General features: G+C 34.5%; 1 long non-coding RNA gene across 1 annotated transcript; it reads left to right on the top strand.

Moving 5' to 3' along the window:
* The first annotated feature begins 14465 nt into the window (after window positions 1-14465).
* LOC147491776 (uncharacterized) lies at window positions 14466-16393 on the top strand. The gene is made up of 3 exons (XR_015198911.1): window positions 14466-14552; window positions 16012-16137; window positions 16225-16393. It is a non-coding gene; the product is annotated as an uncharacterized LOC147491776 (long non-coding RNA).
* Window positions 16394-21704: the final 5311 nt, after the last annotated feature.

Here is a 21704-nt window from a genome sequence, read left to right on the forward strand (position 1 = left end):
ACAACAATAACCCAGATCTTAGAAATAACTCAAACAATTCATGGAGACAAAACATGTCTCCACAGCAAAACCAATATGGTTTTCAAGGTAATCAAGGGAACAATAAGCAACAATACATGAATAATAGAGGCATAGTAGTACCTTCTCCACAATATTACCCACAACAACAACAACAACAACAACAACAACAACAACAACAACAACAACAACCAAACATGAACAGAGAATTATCCATAGATCATATGGCTAATTACCAAACCCAACCCAACACCACAGATGGAACCATAAAAGCTTTAGCCACCAAAACCAAGAATGAATTCAAAAGAATTGACCAAAAAATCGATATTATGGCTCAACAAATAACTAAACAGATGAGCCAACAATTCAATCATATATTAGCTAGTCTAGCAGATAGACCCAAAGGAACCTTACCAAGCCAACCTAAACAAAATCCAAAAGGTAGAAATGTTTATCAAGTTGAAACCACCCCTTCATCCACATCCACAGAGGGAGTTAACTCGATATCTACCCTTAGGTCAGGAAAGAAAGTAGATAACAAAGTTGACATACCTGATTCTGATGAAGTTGTTATAACAAAAGATAAGGAAAAGCCACTTGAAATTGAGAAAACCAAAGAGCAAGTAACCGAAAAAATTCCACCCGCACTATTCCCCTCTAGGTTAAAAGGTAACAAAAAGGAAGCACAATATAATGAGATCATGAATACTTTTAAAAATCTACATATCAATATTCCTTTTCTAAGTGCAATTAAACAAATGCCTTCCTATGCCAAATTCATAAAAAACCTAGTAAAAAAGAAAACAAATATCCCAAAATAAGTTTTTATTGCACAAAGTTGTTCATCCTTTCTACAGAACAAAACCATAGTAAAACATAAGGACCACGGTAATCCTACAATTATGTGTAGAATAGGAGAAGACTACACTGATCAAGCATTATTAGATTTAGGTGCTAGTGTGAATTTATTACCATACTCAGTTTATAAACAGCTAGGGTTAAAGGACTTGAAACTAGCAACTGTTATACTACAGTTAGCTGATAGATCTATTAAGATTCCACGAAGGATAAGAGAGGATGTGATTATCAAGGTCTCTGATTTTTATTGCCCTGTTGATTTTATAGTTCTTAACACTTTACCTACAAATGGAAACCAAATTCCTATCATCTTGGGTAGACCATTCTTAGCTACAGCAGAAGCTTTAATTAATTATAGGAATGGGAACATGTCTATCACTTTCGAGAATATGAGAGTAGATGTAAACATATTCACACTATTTAGAAACCCTGATGATGATACGGAAAAGATGAATAATCTATTTGTAGTACACACAATAGCTAATAAAAATTTTAGAAACAATCACCACAAAATCCATTTTTATCATGTGTATCACAATTAGGCACAAATTATAACAAGAATAGTGTTATACACCAGACTAATGCATTGCTAGATGCAACCCATCCACTAGACACTGGTCAACCTCATGAAAAAATAGAAGACATTCGAGCATCTTTATGTTAAGCTACTTTTAATCGTAGATTTATCAAATATTTAATTAAGATGGCTCGCCCTCTACTAAAATGTATAGGTCACGCATGGAAAAGAAGGAAGATAAAAAGAGCAAAAATCGGATTACAAACAAGTTTTAAGTCTAGGGAATCTAACTATAAAATTAATTACCTAAGCTAGTTAGGGGGGTAACCTTAAGTTTCCCCCCTTTGTGTCGGCTGGCGACATTAAACGTAGCGCTTATGGGAGGTAACCCAAGTAGTTTATGTAGATAATTTAATTAGTAGCTCATGACAAGGAAATCGAACTGAGAAAATAAATGCATACCTGAACCTGTGTTGAAGATATAAAGTAAAGAACTCACCGAATTATTTAGTTTTTTATATTTCCATTCCAATTGTGAGTAGCTTTCTCCAGATCCAATTCAAACAATGATAGAGGACTAGGGAAGTTCCAATATAACCAGGATAACTAACCCAGTTCGTGCAAGGAAAAAGAGGGAGAGTGCGATATATTTTGGAATTTGAGTTAATATAGGAGTTAGAATTTGTCCAGCGTCAGGAAGCTTAGGACTAGTAGAGACGTGGGGCACTTCTGAAGGTTTACCTATAAAGCTCAATCTTGTCGAGTCTTCTGAGTTCACTACTTCAATACTTTCTACATCTCTGTATTCTCTATCACAACACCACAACAGGTTCAGGGAGGAGCTTTAAACATCAAGAGTATGGAGAATTGATTTATCTTTAATGGTTATGGTATAGTATAGTATTAGGAAGAAAGTAGTAGTAGTAAGTTTATTTCCTGCTGTCATGGGCTTAGTTGTTTTTTTCCTATATTATCAATAGTTTCTGAATGTGATTATTATTATTTTTTTATAAATAAGAATTCAATTTATATGAGCCTAGAAGTGTTATGTGATGCATCTGTATCACTACGTGAACTAGTGAGGTGAAATTCCTCTCTGTTTCGGTCAAGTGAGGTAGAATACTTTTGTGTTTCGGAACCAAATCCTACTCTAAGTATCAATCCAGTAAAATGGGCCTAAATACTATAAACAAAAAGCCTAATCAACTAAGGTCTTAGAAACAAAAACAAAAGAGACAGATCTTCTTTTCTAGCCGCACCACCACTCCCTCATCGTTATCACCACTTCACCCCACCCATTAATAGGCGCTGCAACCTCCAGTTATACCTACATGAGACGAGGAGCACTTGCTAATCGACAAGACCTACCGTCGGTTAGTTCACAATCAGTTTTCAATTTTGAATTGTGTAACTTTACTTTCCCAAACAGTAGTGATTCCGATTTCATGGTGAATCTGATTTTGCTTTTCATAAGGAAAAGAAACCAGAAATTAGAAAAGAGTTGAATTGTCAAAGTTCTCAAATTGAATTCAATAGAGATTGGGTTTCTATCCTTTTTGTTTGCTGTTGTAAGAGGAGAAAAGGAGAACGTGAAGGTTGTCAGGCAGTATTAGTTGTGAGGAAGGAAGGGTGCCTTATTAAAATATTTGTTACGCTTGAAAGATTTAGGAGAAAGAAGGTTCTGTACTGGACGATTTTATATAGAGCAAGTATTTAAATTTTCAGTCTCATCCCTGTGGTTTTGTTGTGTCCTCTTACCCTCTGTTTGGCCATACATATTACGCCAGCTCAAGGACAAGTTTGCAAATAGTTGGACATGACGACCGAACGAAAGATTCACGCAGAACTCTATTATGGAGAGTTGTTTTATAACAATGCCATGAATGGATTTTTTAAAATCGGGGTTGGGATTGTCTCTCTTATTCTAAGGGTGACAAATGTCCTGAAGATATATTGTTTGATGTTTTTATGATTGTCGAATCGATTATGAGAAGGCGAGTGGCATTGGAAAATGGAGTTGTAATAGGATAATGAATCTGAGCTTATTATCATAACTTATTTTCTCATAGAGAAATTTGGACTCTCACAGTACTGTATTTTCTTAATAACTATTTTTGATCACTCATGTACTTGATTTTCTATTACGGTTTTATCTCTTTTATTTTTAGGCAGAGACAAATCTTGTATTCCGTGCAATAATGAAACTATTGATTTAAGTTATTATTATTATTATTATTCATTGTTTAATTTTTATTTTTATTTTTCAGTCATGTCATTTATACATATAACTCATGTATTCCATTCTAGCACCTTTTCTCCACCTTTTTGGAGATGTATAACTCTACGGATTGAGCACATGACAAATATTTAGTCGCCGTAGTAAGTATTGATCCTTATGAATCATCACTCTTATTTGTTTTTTTAAGGATATAAATTCTACATATTTTAGCTGATGTAATTTTGCACGCATTTAAGGTAATATCCCTCCTTCTCTAATCATTTAAATTATGGTAAGCTTTAAGTTATTTTATTTAGTCATTGAGGACGATGCTAATTTTGTTAGGGAGGTGAGAATCAAAATTTTGTAATATTTTAATTATAATATTTGGAAATTTTATATGTGAATTATGGTGATTCTAGGTGAAAAGTACATTTTTATCGTTTAAACTGGCTAATGAAAATTGGAAATTATAAGTCACAGTCAAGATTAGTAAGACTTTTAGACTAAGTTTCTATTACTAGAAATATATCTCAGTGATAAAAGTCTTAGTCTAGAGTAAGTTCATATAATACACCACTAGAGGAATTTCAAATGAAAGAGCAACTTAAACTTCTACCAAACTAGATGATTAGTACAGAGACTTGACCTGTGAGACTTGAGCCTTTCAATTTTAAATTTCTTAGAGAGTCTTTACGTAAATCTGGGTCCAAGTTGACTCAACTATTTTTTTGTGCTTAAATTCGTTATGCAGTCTCATTTATTCTTGATTTGGTCAATCACGAGGTGGTATCAACTGGGGAGATAGCCATTAGGTCTTGTAGTCTATTCAAAGCGGAATATCATACTAATAAGTCAAGTAGTGAACCAATCAGCCTTTATCCCACCAAGTAGGATTATCATGTTAACCACTTTTGAGCCTTATATATTAAACCTTTTATTCTTAAACCAATCATCTTAAACCCAACTCCAGATAAGGAGTATATCCCATATCATTAGCCTTACCCATATTTCTAAGGATTTCTAAAGAACTAAAGAGAAAGCTAGAACAAAGAAGATTTTGGAGGAAATTTTACCAAAGTCAAATGAAGAAAATCATTTCTGTTGCTCAAAGAAAAGAAAATAAAATAAAATAAAGAAAAGAAATATAAATAATTGAGCAGAAGTAGTGATAGAGTTCAAATGTTGCAGTCTATAAGTGAAGAAAATTTCCAAGAAGGCCAAAAGCAAAAAGTCTTTAGTATATTCTCAAAAAAATTTTGAATCATTTTTACCTTTTTCTTGTTAACCTATCCTAAGCCCTGTTTTAATACCCAGACTTATCACTAAAGTATGATATGAAGTGTAGAATAGGTGAGAGGATGCTAAAGTGAAGGATCCGACACTTCAAATGTGATTGACATTCTTTTCATGAGACTTTATTTATATATTTGAAAATTTCTGTCTTTTTGACTAAATATGTGGGATGTTTTATTTTTTTTTTTACTCATTTCCCTGCATATGGAGGTAAAATAGAAAACTGATTTGAGAGAAATTTTCTTGTGAGTGTATGAAATGGTGAGATTTGGAGTCAAAATACTAATCCAAAGGTAAGGTAGAATTCTGTTGCTTGGAAAAGAGAAAGAAATCAAAATGGTTAAAAATGAATAAGCTCTAGTTAGGATGATTAGTCAGTCTTTTCTATCTTTATGAATAGAACCTTAGCCTAATGTTTTATGATCATGGGTGTGATAAGTAATAACCTTTTGATTTAGACATTTTAACTGAAAAAGTTGTTTTATCTAGATTTCACCATAGTTCATATGTAAAATTGATTTTGTGGGTATATCAACAGAAAACCCTCACGAGGCTATAACTCGTCCTTTAAGGGTAACTTAAAGGTTTAAGGCCTTGTTGCATATGGTAAATGCAACTGTGATGCCTGCGAAAGTAAGTTAATTTATTATTTAATTAGTATTGTTAGCTTTGAACACTTCTCTAGTATAACACATATTTGCTAAGAGACTAGCAAAATGCTAGTTGGGGGCTGTGATAAGTGCTCAAAAGTAATAATTTATATCCCCAATTATGTGTATGTTAGTATCTATTTTATATTTAAATATTCTAATATGATGCAATTTGAGTTTTTGCAGGTCAAAGAACCTAAATGTGAAATATGGAGGGAAAAGAAATCAAACAAGTGAAAAAGGAGTCATTGAGAATTACAGCTAAAGGCCTAGGGCAAAAAAACGTCATATTTGTCTCTATAAGTACCAAGCCTAATGGGACTCTAAAAGAGGATAATAATTGAGTTAGAAGACTCTTAAATCTGATCTCAAAGTCTTAATTTTGAATTCATAGGAAGAGGAGATCAACATGGAAAAGAATTCAGAGTTTCATAAGAATTAGGAAACTGAAAGCTGTCAGAAGCTGCAGCTTGGGAAATAGCCTGCAGGGCAAAGTGGGTGATAGGGTTATATACTAAAAACATTACTTTTGTATTAACTCTAATTCTTTATATTTTGAATAAGAATCATATGGGCAAATGTTATGCATATTATATATGTTATTAGTTATATGCATGCGTCTAATACTTTATGTTGTAGATGATATGGTGTGTGGTGACACCTGAGTAAGATCATATCATCGCATCTTATAAAGTATAAGTAAACGTTCAAAACCTAGATGGCTTTGGACAAACCATTGGTACGGTTGTAGTATAATCTGGTATTAGTCTATCTTGACTATAGGATTACACTAGTACACTTTGTGTGTATTGAACAGGACCAAGTGAAATTGTTTCTCTTTATATCGACTATATAAGAGAACAAACACCTCTCATTATTATGGATGTTTGTCCTCTTAATCCGGATATAATAACGGGCACTTACGTGCATTGTACATTGTTTTAAATCATCAATGAGTGAGATTCATTTGTGAATCAACAAACTCGATGGATTGGGTAATGATATTGTATGTAAGGCGTGCTGTTGATTATAGAAGGAATCCGTGATCCGTAGAAAGTCGGGCTGATGATGTCCCCTTGAGGAGCTCATAAGGATTGTCATGTAAACCCTGTAGGTGGATTTGATCCGACATGACAATGAGGTTGAGTGGTACTACTCAAGGACATAAGAAGTTGATTAATGTAGTTGTCAGTAACTTGACTTAATCAACGGGCATTCGATATCTTAAACACGGGGAGATCAACAAGCATATAATATGGAGCCCATAAACGTAACACGTAATTTGGGATTAGGGCGGTAGTGCAACAATGGCCTTTAGTGGAATAAGCCATTTGTTGACGGACTTGGGCCGTGTGTTCTAGGCAAACATGGGAAGCCCAAGCCCGTTAGGAGGCCCAACCCTAATTTCTCCTCATGGTTCCTGTTGTAGCCTATAAATAGAAACTTCTTTCTCTGGCCATTTTTTACACAAGAAAAACTCAGATTTTGCTCAAGGAAAGATAAATCCAAAATCGGTTCTAACTTTGTTAGTGAGAGAGGCCAAGAGAGAAAGAAGAGGTTGGAAGATCATTGCCCACACAACGTCCATTCTAAGAATAGGAATACAACAGAAGATCAAGAGGTTGCTGATTCATAGATCTTGGATTCTCAGAGTTATCTTAGCCGATCTAAAGGTATGAATTCCTAAACCAAACCGTGAACACCCTTTATTCCGTTGTGCATGGATTTTCGCGGTTCGTAAATCATTTGGTGAAACCATAACGGTTCCTACAGTGGGCCATGTCCAACTTTGGTCCAATCGAATTCAACTTTGTCAGGATTGCTTCTAGAAATATTCTAGTGAGTTTGACACCAAATAAACATAGGATTTGAATCTCTATCCAAACAAACATGTAAGCCAATATATAAGGCACAAAAACCTCAGTTTACACCATTGAGGAAATTTAGTGTTTGCATCTTAGATCTAGAAATAAGAAAAAAGAAAGTTCAGACTTTTTCACCATTAATATCTATAAAGATTATGCCTTTTCATATTGTGTTCATAGCATAGTATGAGGAGCTAATCTCCCTTCTCTTGGGAGGGAAGATGAAGCCTTTTTCTTATGTTTTAGTTTAGTTCTTCTTCTATCATGTTTTAGTTTAAATCCCTCATTGAGCTTCTTCTTATTCATCCATTGATCTAATGCTCCTGTGGAGGTTAGGAGGTCTTAAGGTAATTCATAATTATGTAGAGCCAAATACCACAAACCCTAGATTCTTTTCTTCTAGTTTTTAGTATTATAGTGTGATGATTGGATTCTTTATGGCACCTCAATTAGTTGTATGGTTAATGCCACATGTGGATTTTCTATGGCACCTAGAGTTGTATATTGAATGTCACTTAAAACACAATTTGGTTAGATAGAAAATATCATTGGAGATTGAAAAAGTATTTGATGGAAAAATAGAAAGCACGTTGAAAGCCACATATTATCATCATGGTTATGAGCATAAGGTTTGTAGGTATGGTGAGTTTCTACTGGTGATTTATATTAAGCATGATAGGTAGATCTATTAGACTAATTCTATGATTTTGGTGGATTTATCTCTCTCAAGATATTCTCTCTCTTGATTCATATTCATATATTTAATTTAGTTTAGTTTATGCATAGTTTACATCTCAAATCAAATCAACTATATATTCATCATTACTTAGCCACATCTTTACTTGCATCCATTAGAGTAACTTAGATTAGAAATTTCTATTATCATCACTTAGTTATTTAGAGTAAGAGTGATACATTGCTAGCCACTATACTAATCAATATTTAATAGGCTAAGTAAGATTTGTAAAGATACATAACACAAACAATGACAATAAAAATAAATACGTGTTACGTGCTTTTTCACCTTGTACTTAACAATTCCGTTATGTTCAGATAAAGAGGGATATTGTTCAGTTAAGAAGCCTTCGTGGGGTATGTTGGTTTTCCTCTTCTTGGTGCACAACTCTATTAGAAACTTAGCATGTCCAGGTCAACTTTTTATAGCATCAAGAAAACGTAGGTTTATAGTCAAATTTTTAAACACTTCCCTAATCTCATCAAAATTCTCATCATTTTTAGACACAACTAGTCTCTGGGGATATGGTGGTTTATCTCTATATTTAGCATAAGGTTTAAAAGTATTATTAGTTTTTGCTTTATCTTTAGCCGTTTTCTATCTAGGTGTCCATATTGGAACCTTTATAGGTGTAGGATCATCAATTTCTATGGTGGTATTTAGTAAGGTTGTACCTCTTGGTTGTGGTTGGACTGGAATTTCTACAGTTGTAGGGTCTTCAGTTTCTATGACAATATTTGGTATGGTTTCATTTTCAACTTCCATTTGCGGGCAATCTGTAAGCAAAGTCACTTTGTTATCAACTACTTTCCCTGAACGAAGGGTAGTGACTGCCTGTAGGTCCCCTAGGGTTATATTACCATTACACTAAATACTGTTTATTTCGAAGGCAGTGTTTATTGACTTAGGATTAGGGACTGCTTCACCTGGAAACACGCCTGTTTGGTTATTATTTTGGTTAGGAAACATGTCAATAACCTTTTGGCATAAAGACTGCCCCATTTGCATCATTTGTTTCATCATATTAGAGTTTTGATCACGCTGATCTTTCATCAAGTTGGAGTTTTGCTGCATAATTTGATTTTGTTTTTCCAACAAGGTCACTACTACTTTGTCTGTAGATGGTTGGACTGGAATTAAGGCTTGTTGAGCGTTCATGTCTTGATGTTGATAGTTCTGGGTCATAGGCACTAAACCTCTATTCTTGTCACCTAAGTATCCTTGCCCTTGATGTGGAGTTAACTGGTTGAAGTTTGATGGTTGTGGTGGTGGTTATGTATAGACAAGAGGACAATAGAAGTCGGAATGCTCAAGACTAAAATAGACATTGCAACCAGTAGAGTTAATGTTCATGACTGGAGTGGGCTGTTGTTGAACAGAGATGACATCTACCTTTTTAGTGAAGGCATCGATAAGAGTTTTAAGCTCGGGATCATGTTTAACTTCAAAAGAAGAAAGAGTGGAGCGGGAAGAGTCGTTACCTCTCCAATTATTGTTCCTCTTAGATTGATCTTCTAAGAATTTATAAGCCTCTAATGCTCCTTTCCTAAGAAAACTACCGCCAGTCATGATATCTAGAACCTCTTTATGACGATATAAAAACCCCTTGAAGAAGGCACGAACAAGCGTGTTTTTCGCAAGATTATGATGCGGGCATTCAATGAGAAGATCAATGAAACGATTCCAGGCCTCTGAAAAGGATTCATGAGGATTCTGGCGGAAGAAATGAATCTTTTGAAGCATTTCATCTATCTTAAGGGGTGGATAAAAATGTTCCATGAACAATTGAACAAGATTAGCCCATGAGTCCACAGAGTTTGGCGTTTGGGCAGTTAACCAAGGCGCCGCCTTGTCGGCTAGGGTGAATGGAAACACCCTAAGTTCAACTTGATCCGGACTTATGCTAGGATGATGGAATGTAGTGAGAACTTGTTCTATCCTACGCATTTGTTGATAAAGCTTCTCGTGGTCTAAACCATGGAAAACCAATAACAAGTTAAATATATTCGGGGGAATTTAAAAATCCCCCACTAGGTATGCAAGAACGATGCATGATTTAGAGCAATCGTTAGTGCTTTATAAAAATCAGAGAGAGGAGTCTCTAGTTTTTTAGCCATTAATGTAGATGTAGTGTGTGAAATTCTAGATAGGCGTGTAGTATTGCGTCTACAAAAAAATAAGCCTGATTATACTAGAATTGAAACTCCTCTGACAGAAGAGGAGAGGAGTGGAAGAAGGAGTACCTGAATACCTCCTTGCTACGCGTATGAATAGCGTCTTGTATACGCAATCTCAGTGTATTTTAATAAGTTGAAACACTGAATATAAAAATAATTTGAACAAAAGGAGAGTTGGTGACTCACCTAGGAAAATCTGGCTTCCTTCAGAAAGGGTGCGAGCATTCTTGGAAATAGGCGTAGAAGGGCGCGGGCGCGCTCTTGCTTGACTCGATGTCCAGTGTTTAGGGTGTGGGCGCGCTTCAGAAATAGGGTTAATAGGGTGCGGACGTGCGCTGCAAAAAATTTGAAATTTTTGCAGTAGTTTGCTAAGACGTCCCGTAAGTCGCCTATAAATTTTTAGATCAATTGGAGTTATGAAAGTCCTTCGACTGCCCTGCAAAATTTGTGAAACAATTTTCGGACACAACACAAATAACTGAATGGTGAACCAATCAAAACACAGCCAAAAATCACCAAAACTTTATTGGAGACTTCTGACATATCATGTGGGTTCCTGTAAAAATGTTAGAGCAATTGGAGTTCTACAAACCATCCTTATTGGATATTGTTCCACAAATTAAGTGTTGCAAAACTGCAGAAACACACTGGAAACAATCCACTAGTTAGGTGGTCAAAACAAATAAAAAACACTTCAAATTCTTACTGAAAACTCCTGACTTATGATAGATACTCCTGTAAAAATATTAGAATTTTTGGAACAACCTAAGTAACCTTACTCATCAGTTTTTCACGAAACTTATGGTTTGGAAGCTGAAATGCAGCACTGTAAAGATGGTAATAGTTCAGTAGGTAAAACAACTAGAACAAATCTGAAAATATTCCAGTATAAACAACAACGTAAATAGTATGCCTGAAAATTTTCAGAATTTTCTAAAATTTAGAAATACCTTTATTGCAGTGTTCTTCACTGTGAATCCGCAAACACAAGGGAAGGCGGGCGCGCTCGGAACAAGGCAAAATGGAGGGCGGGTACCCCTATGCCTAAAACAGTGAACAGTACCGAAAATTTAAGAAATAGGAATGAAAAAATAAAATGGTGGGTGGGTAGAGAATGGGGGATTGCCCCTTGGATTCAACCAATTGAATTCTTGTCATGAAAGAGTTTAAGACGGCAGCAGCGCCATTTGATAAAGACAAATTTATGTTAAACTAACTATCTATGCGTAAACACAAATAATCAATTAACTAAATAAGTGCTTAGATCAATATTCCTACTGTGCTTATTAACTAAATAAGTGTTTATTATAGGTTTTGTTAAGTTCTTATAGTGCTACTGTGTGAGTAGACAGTAAGTAACTCCTCATGTACTCTCTTCCTCCTCCCCCCACAACCACCTTTCATCAATACAAATTTTTGCTTACTGAGAAAAAAAAATATCAATATTCCTACTCTAAAATAATAATGAAGTAATATATAAATAGTCAGGATTCGTTCCACTCCTAAACTACCAAGACTAAATCACTACTACAAAAATGGCCATAGATTGCTTTTATTTAATTGCATTTATAAAAAAAAACGTTATGCTAAAAAGAGGCATTGCACTTGGTAAACCTAGCGAACAAAATTAGAGAAAGGAACTCCGATTGTTCAAGAGATTTGAAGTTGGAACACCACCGAATCGAGTTTGCTGCTACAAGATTGACAATGCTAAGCTTGCAAAAGATTTCCAGGCAGTTTTAAAAGAGTTTTAGATGGCTCAATGTCTTGCAGCTGAGCGGGAAACATCATTTTTTGTCTCTCATGTACTTCCCTCTTCCAGGTATTCCACCAAGTGATCTGAATTTTGAGGTCGGTAATCGATAGATACAAAGCGATCTGACTTTGAGATCGATTAAAGATACAAAGTGTTCTGACCCTGCTATTATGGAGTTTGCTGGACTCCTGTATTTCCTTCCTTTTATTTTGTATTTTGCTTTTCTTTGTTTCTAAATCTTTGTTATATAAATTTTAACTATTTGCCTATTTTTTTTTTGGAATATTGTGGAGTTTGTAATGGTTTAGAATCTTTGTGACCTAGTTAGCTAGATACCCGAGTAGCTGCTTCAAAGTACTAGTAACTCTATATTATATTCCATGGTAATGAGGGAAACTGTCATAAAAATAACAGAGCCATTGTTGAAGACTCGCCCCAGTTGCGATAATGATTATTGAAGTAAAAATAATAAGGTCGTAAGTACAGATCTGTCCTCTGACAGAATTGAAGAGTATCTCGGTCAGGAGAACTTACCTTCGGAATGGTGGGCTTTGCTTATTGGTTGGGAGTTGAGACAACTAACTATGGAGCCGCTGTGGATTGTACATAATTATATCTATTTTCAATTTTATGCTGAGTTTAGTTACTCAGATGTTTATTGGACACTATATGGGTAGCCTAAAGCTTGCTGGTGCATCCATGGGCCATGGCTATTCTTGAAATTCAAGGACTTGCTTTCATCATCATGGTAAATACTTTTGTTCTCATTGATCCCTGTCTCTCTTTACTTTTTGTTGATCCTGCTAACTAGCTTATTGATTCTTCATCTAGACGGGCATGGCAATAGCGGTGCAAAGTCTCTGTGGTGAAGCCTTTGAAGCTATGAAGTATGACTCCCTGGGTACTATATGCCAACAAGCCATCATATTGCACTTGGGAACAACAGTGGTTCTTTCTTCTCTTTATTGGTACTCAGGCACAATCTTCCAAACGTTTGGCCTATGGGCAGCTATAGCCGACCAAAGCCAGATAGTCGCACGAAGATTACTCTCTCAACTCTTTGCATATGCTCTCAGCTTCCCACTACAAAGATTTCTTCAAGCGCAAAACATCGTCAACCCTTTGGTTTTCACAGTTGTAGGGATCTTTTTCTTACATCTGCTTCTCAACTGGGGACAAATCTTTTGTCGTCCCTAGTGTAAGAACTCACTCTGGTTGTAGATTGTTAGATAAATCTAATTGGACTTTGTATTTCCCACTAAACTTATGTCAACCAAATTTGTTAAACGAATGAATCAAAATCTTATAAGGAGTAACTAGTTGTGAACGAAAGTAGTTAGGTGGAACTTGATAAATGCCTTGAGCTTTGCGTAGGCACATAAAAGATTAAAAGATAAAATTATTTGAGGACTTGGAGATTTAGTTTTGAGTTTTGACCATATCTTAAATCTATGAACGATAAAGCAAGATTGCCACTAGTCTAGAAAACTGTCCACTTGTACTTGGAACAGTAAAAAATCAGCACAACTTGTGAATTCAACCATCAAGGGTGAAGTGTGACATGCTTTGTCTGTAACATTCTCTTTTTACTGATAGCATTATCATTTTAGTTTTTTACTTGGGCCAATATTAAAGCTCTTTCCTACTAATGTCAACTAGAAGCATGCAGAAATATCATAGTCATTCTTATAGTTGTCACGACACTGGGTTCTACACTTGAGGTTAGTATATCATTGTAATTTAACCATGTTTGCTCTTTAGCTCTTTTTACTAATTGTAGCATTGGTCATAGTTTTTTATACTTTTTTTTTTTCATTCTTTTGCATTAGGTGAGACGGTTTGTGGTTTTTTGAATTGCTGAACTTACTTATTGGTGCAACTCAAGCTGGCTATCGTAGGGGGGAAGTTATTTAATCCCAAGTTGTGCTTGATGTACTAGGTATATTACTAGGTATCCCTAACATTGTGGAAATTTTAATTTAAGTCTTATTATCTATCGAAAATAAAATTGTTGGTCTTAACAATTTTTGAGTATGATCTGAAACTAGGTGAGAGTTTGCACTAGCTTAAGAAATTGTTTATGACGGTTGTGCTCAAATTATGACGTAAATTAGGTAAGCATCAAAAAATTTATGACGCATTCTAGAATAGCCGTTTCAAATCCTTGGTCAATTTCATAAATCATTATCTTTAGATCGACCATGAATATCTTACAAAAGCCAGCTCTACGTAGATATTTTCAAGTAAGATTGAGTCATTCAAATGGGCACAAATCATATCTATTGTTTAATTTCAAATTTTTTAAATAAAGTTTGCTTTTATATATCTCTATGTATCATAGGTTGAAGTGCATATCATTGTCTTATGGCACAGGGAAAAGCTGAAACTCCACCATCAGTAGAAGAGTTGGTTTTAGCCTTGAAGAACCATGATCTCTTCATATATTTCGGGCATGGAAATGGTAAGCTACAATGCATACTACTAATTATCAACATATATTCGGAGATAATGCATCCTGTTTGTTCATGGTTATATATAGTGTGGCCTATTGTGTGGAATTATATCATTGAAAGCTATAATTTGTTGGTGATTTGTACAAGGATGCACCTCCATTACAAAACACAACAATCTGACGATTTGAGGTTCACTGTAGAATTTTGGATATAAAATCTTATCTAGTAACTAAAATTATAATGCACTACGACATATTTCCTTTGCTCTCCCTCGGTGCCTCAGCATCAGAAAAATTATTATCTGCCAATGTCAGTTGGCAGTGGAAACTATGTCTTTGCTAATAAACATCCATTTAAACACTGCCCAAACACTCCCACACAAGTTCCCCACCACCAACTCTTATTTCATTAGCTTGACGCACCTTCTACTTCCATTCCATTTCTCGCCCTGTGTTTGGTAAACAATTTTATGTGTAATAAGTAACAGAATTGGCTAAGGTAATTACAAGTACAAGGGGGAGAAAACATTGCATCCAATGTAACATTCTTGTGTATATTCACATATTCAGAAGTATGCATGCTTGTGATTCTACGCGTTGAAGTGCTTGCGAGTTCTTCATATCATCCCTTAGCAAATTAAAATTTTGGTTCTAGTGTTGAGGTTATTTAAATACAGGCTATTATACATCATGATGTTGTTGTTGTTTTCTTAGGCTGCTTAGAGCATGACTTGTGGGTTTGCAGTAGCTAGAAATATGGCCTGTAGTGACTTGTCAGAGCCTAGAACTGGCCTAGGGTAACCTGCAGCAGCCCAACAGGTGGCCTATAACAGCCTAGGACTTGAAATTGTATTAAGTGTGAAGCTTGGGTATTTTGTACCATTCTAGAATTTTTGTTTGGAACCATAGGAACTTTAAAAGCTAGTTTCTTAGTTAGTGATCATCGCACAAGTTTATTAGCGGGATATGAGTAAGTCCTCGATATACGTCTCCATGTCCTCAACATATGAGTTGGATTTGGAGGCGTTACATTTTTCCTGCCTATTTTTTTTGTTTGGCATAGTAATCACTGTTGTTATTTTATTTTCTTATTGTAGTTTTGGAGTTTGTGCTCTTTTAATTGTTGTTTCCACTAATGCAAGTGATAGTCATCAAGTGTGACGATGAAACAAGAGATCCTGATCTTTGCAACACATACACTTCACTATATATGTATTTACTGAATCAACATGAACTCAAATAGATTGGTATTAATTTCCATAGTACTTGCTTTGTGATTAAACTCTTTGTGGTCTCTTGTTAGTTTAGTTTGATGTATATTTTTGTTTCTTGGTCATTGATTGTAAATTTACTCAGGTTAGAAAAGTTTGATCTAATTTTAAGACTTGGTCTTGATTATATTAATTTTAGTTGTAAAGCTAGCCTAATTAAGAACATGGGTTTTTGATATTTTGTATGATCTATGAAGGAGGTTTGCGAATGCGAGGAAAGACCGGGCTAGAAGCGGGAATCACAGAGCATCGAGTGAGATTAATTGGAATATAGTTGGAGTTGCACTTTATCCTTGTGCAGCCAACAAATGAGGATTAATAGAGTAAGTATTCAAACCTGATCTTAATCTTCCAATATCAAAGGCCTTTTTTTTGTAGTGTAATATTTTGTTTTTTGTTTTTTTTTATAGGAAATAGATGTGGAACTACAACATGAGTGGTGATTCTTATGTTCCAATGAATGGTTCATATGTAATTGGTGGCTAATTAGTATGTAAATCTACCATTAAAGTTATTTAGTTATGTTATTATCTTGTATTTTATGAACTTCTTCAATGGAAATTGCCAATTCTTGGTAGTTCAAATGTGTTAATTAAGATAGATATGAGTATATTTCATTCCTGCTTTCTTTTATAATGTTACGCCGGTTACTAGCATCTTGGCGTGTAATGTATTTATGATTGTGCTATGTTGGAAATGGTGTTCGGGGTAGAGATTGATAGATTTATAGATGAATAGAAGAATACTGCAGGTGGTGTGCCAGCAAAATAGAGCACAAGAAATGTATTTTTTTTAAACAATGAATCATTAGTAACAGATAGAAAACCATTACAAACATTCTAACACTAACAGACAGAATCCTTTACTATAAAATCATAGTGACACTTATATCCGTTACTGGTGGAAAATTAAAAAATTTGGTATATGTTACTAATACATTCTAATAGTTACGTATCTGTTACTGAAATTAATTTCAGTGACACTTTATATCCGTTAGTAAATTTTCTAATAGATATTAAGTGTTACTAATTTCCGTTACTAATATTTGTCACGTTTTTGTGTCAACGCAAAGATAACCGTTACTAATATTTTATGTAACGGATGTATATCCATTACAAATAGACTGATATGGTGTAGTGGATGATTAAATTACTATATATATATGTGATTTTAAGTTCAAAGGAGCTTGTCCTTATTCACCGCTAATGAGATGTATGAATTTCTGAGAATACATAAGGAAACAAGACCCTTTGTACTAAATAGAATAAGTTTGTGAGTACTTTTACTGAAAAACTCTTATGAAGCTTAAAGCTCGTCCACTAGGGAATTCCTAGTGGTTTATGGCCTTGTTGCATATGGTCATTGCAATCGCACTCTGCGAAACGAGATTAGTATAACTTATAAAAAATCACTCATTTGTGATTTTAGTTTTTTCTCTCATCCTTGCTTGAGGACAAGGAAGATGCTATTTGGGGGTGGTGATCAGCTCCCAAATGTGCATTTTATTACCCGTATATTGTTGCATTACAGTTTCTCTTACGCTTAACAAAAAGATAACTCATAGCTTTTATTGTCTTTTTCAGGTTAAGGAGTATTTCAGACCACTTATCATAAAAGTTGTGTTTTAGCACCAAAAGGAGCCTTAATCACGCTTATTATGAAGACCAGTAGCTGCTATGGAAAAGTGCTGAAAAAGTCAAAGTCAATCGATCAAAGTCAACGGTCAAAGTCAAAAGTCAAAAGTCAAAGCCCTCAAATCAGAAGACTAGAGATGGAGACCCTTATCTCAAAATATGATGATTTTCTCCCTAAACCTACCTTGGCCAAGAAGAAACCAAAAAGCCAAAACAAAAACAAAAGCAAAAGTGAAGTGTGAGGTGTCTAGTTTCTAATGGAGAATGGTAAATCTATAAAAGGCAAAAGTAGGGATATATAAGCTAAAAGCAAGAGGGAGAGAAACCATCCATTGTTTTAGGATCCAAACCATTTGGTTTGTTTAATTTATTGTCTAGTTTTTCAATTCATGTATTTAATTTCTTGTTGTTTTATTTCCTTTCTATGATTTGTTATTTACTTGTTCTTATTTCAATCATTTTTTTTGCTAAAGGTAATTGATTAATAAAAGAATAATGGTTACATGGAATCGAAAGTGACAAGACATAAAAAGAAAAAGGAATACAAGGTCATTACTAGATTATGTTTATCTAGTTAACAAAACGATAATATGTTATAGTGGTTCTCCAATTTTTTCATGAAAGAGGGTAGATGCCCATATACTTCTCCCCGTTCTTAGTTCTCATTCTCAGTTTCCATCTTTCCTTCACTCTCCAATGCATTTTGTTATTCTGGAAAGCGTGAACAACAGATTTCAATCAAACTTGTTATTTACTTGTTCTTATTTCAATCTTATATACTTGTTCTTATTTCAAGTTTCAATCTTCAATCTTGTTTACTTGTTCCTGTTTCAAGTTTTCATCAATCTTTACTTCCATGTTTTAAAGTCATTTCAATACAACAACCAATGCTTTCAATGTTTTTATTTGCTTAGAATCATTCTAATCCATACAAGAGTCTACATTTCTTCTTCACATCTCCCTCACTCAAACTCTAAATAATTTAGGATGAACCTCACTCTTAAACAAACTTTTTGAAGTATACTCACCACTATCTAAAGCTTCAAGGCACAGACAACTTTTCAGGCCGAAGTTTTGAGACGTCTGCCCCAGCCAGGAGGTTCGCTTTCTTCTTCTAACTCTATACGTGAGCATTGTCGTCGTTCTTCTGATGGTTCAGGACCTTCTTCTTCACAGGGATAGTTTATTTCTTTTACATTTGTTGTGATGAATTTGATTTAGATTTATTTCTATTTTGTAATAACTATTTAATTTTCGTACTTTAGTTTAATTAATTGTTAATTTCATTTTTAGTTAAGTAGTTAGTATTTATTTGTTTATGTGATTATTCATCTATGCCCGTATTGTTAAATTTAATACATGATTAATTGCATATTTTTATTTTACCATATAGTTTTTAAGTTGATATTCAGCATGTTTAGGTAATTTAATTGATCAATGTCATGAACCCCCCATCTCAAATAGTTTTGGGGTGGTATATATTTTAATATATGTGCACGTATGAAATTGCATGCATTAATCACATTTTTATAAGTTTTGAGCCAACATATAAGAACCCTTGTTTAATTTAATTGGGATCCACAATGTAATTAGGTACCTGGTATTTCGAGGAATTTCAAAGTTTCGCAGAATTTCATAAGCTAATCTAACAGAGAAAACCCATTATATGCAACCCATGGGCCTTGTTTCATCTAATTGGGATCCATAATGTAATTAGGAACCTTAAATTTCGTGAAATGTCAAAATTTCAGGAAATTTCAGAGGCTAATCATATATAGAAATTCTAAAAACTGAAATAGAATTCATGTGTAGAAAACTATTCTAAAAATATATTTTTTCACATCCTTTTATTTTAGCAACAATCCGGCCTTAGACTTAGCAACTGAACACTATAAAAACAATCTCTAAGCATGTAGTTTCATAACTGAAAACCCTAAACACATCGCTGCATCTCAGAGCGTGTACGCGCTTTATACAAGAACAAATTTAGCGCGTCCCGCTCTCGTATTAATTTGGTATCAGCATTCCTACTCGCGCACCGCACTCTTCAAAGGTTTATTCCAAGCGCGCGCGCGCCCTCACCACAAGCTTCTAGGCTCGGATTTCCAGGTTCCACTTTTCTTACTTCCAGTACATTAACTCATTACTTGTTTGTTATGACTAGTCCAAAACTTATACCGGAACAGTCATTTTATGACTTGCTTGCTAGTGATACGTATGGCTTTTATTTCGACGACATGATTAACCAATTAGGTTGCCACCCTCTGTTGGTATATCCATGTGATACTTATTCACATCAACTTACTGCTTATTTCTATGATAATTGTAAATTTTTTAATAACCAAGATGAATAACAAGTGTTCTTTGTCACCATAAACAATGAAATCATAGATTTAAGCAAATTTTTGTTAGCATTGGCGCTAGGACTTTCTATGCCTCCTGGCTAAGACACATGAGATTACATGTCGGATAATGCCTTCTATTACAACTATGCATACTTCCATGAGACTTATGGGGCGGTTATCTTCCATTTAGAAGACCAAGGCCAACATAACATAGCTCTTAAAAGTCTGCCCATTAATAGGCTCTACTATGTTTTTCATTATGCTCAATATATTAGAAGAATGACATTTTTCAGTTGTGAATAGCGCCACATGTAACGTTTTCCTTGCTTTAGTTGAGGGACATATGCACTTTGATATTCCCAAGACCATAGTGTCTAGTTTAGCACGAGCCCATACAATGAGGCATGAGTACCTTCTTATGCCTATTATGGTTTTCCGCATAATGCGATTCTTTTTCCCGAAATTCTATACACGTTTCACCGATTGGGTCAAGGTTGATACAATGCGCACGACCAATGCTATAGCCCTTTCTTTACATGCTATGGTTTGGCCTGGCTGGCACCTACAACCTCACCTAGTAGCCCTATGCACCCCGTCATACCAAATTACACTAAATAGGTTGGCTATGGTAGATGAAAACAGAATGAAGGCATGGAAAGTAGTCATAGATATGCAAGATTTAAAGAAACCTCATCTCACAAGTGAGGAGCAAACGGAGGATAATGCCTGATTATCTCAACTATATATGGTAATATTTATAATTTTCTGGTTAGAGTCCGCTTATGTCCTAAGCAACTTTTTATTTCCTGTTATCTCCATAATGGATGGAACTCATATAGGAGTTGCATCTGCAATTTATTCCTTTATATTTGTATCATTTAACTTTCTTTTACAGGTGCTCCCATTTACCAGCACTTTTCTATATTACTCTCTATCCTTTATTTTCATTCCATACTTTAGGGACAAAGCATGATTCTATTTGGGGGTGGTATAGAAACACGCTATAAATGTTTAAAAACATATTAGGTTGTATATTGCTTATTAATTGTCGTATAAAAATAGAAAAAGCATAAAAATAATTTATACTATGCGCTTATGATAATAGCATTATTTCATTTTCCATGATGATATTAGTCTAGAAATCTCAAGTAGCAATAGAATTAAGCGTAATTCTTAAAAACTTAGGTTAATACGTAGGTTATAGTCATTGCATCTTTTCATTAACATCTTGCATGAGCATGTATGAGTATACTTGGCAGTATTTTTCGAAGACCTAGGTTAGACTACTTAATTTTACATATCCTATGAGATTTTAGCCTAAAAGCCTCATATGAGTGAGTATCTGAGTGATGACACAAAGGAGACATATAATATGAGTTAAGAAATCACACATCTACTTACTTGATCACCATACTATATCCTAAGCGAGAATTTATGCCCTCTTTGGATCGATATAGCTAAAAATTCATACCTATAAATAATTATCAGCTAGCTGCCCCTCTGAGCCTTTCAATTAGCCTTTTCACAACCACAAATCCTTTACCCATCTTTTAAACCAATAAAAATAAAAATAAGCCTACCCATCTTTGAATGAGTCTGAGAATAAGATGAGTAAAGAGAATAAAGAGAAAAACCTGTGGAAAACCAAAAATTAGTAAGTTGCTTCAGAAAAGAAAAAGAAAAAAAGTTTACATCCAAAGAAATGAAAAGAAATGAAAATAAAACAAAAACTCCAAAAATAGAATAAAAGGAGTCAAAAAGCCAAAATAAAAAGGCTAAGGATGGAAACTAAGTGTAGAAGAAAAGTAAAAACAAAGTTTTCTCTAGTTACATGTAATTGAAGACCCTATTATCTCAGACTTGTTTATTTGAATATCCATTCCATTTCTTCTTAAACCATCACCTTAGCCC

This window comes from Coptis chinensis, chromosome 6 (assembly GCF_015680905.1).
Source record: "Coptis chinensis isolate HL-2020 chromosome 6, ASM1568090v1, whole genome shotgun sequence".
NCBI lineage: Eukaryota > Viridiplantae > Streptophyta > Magnoliopsida > Ranunculales > Ranunculaceae > Coptis > Coptis chinensis.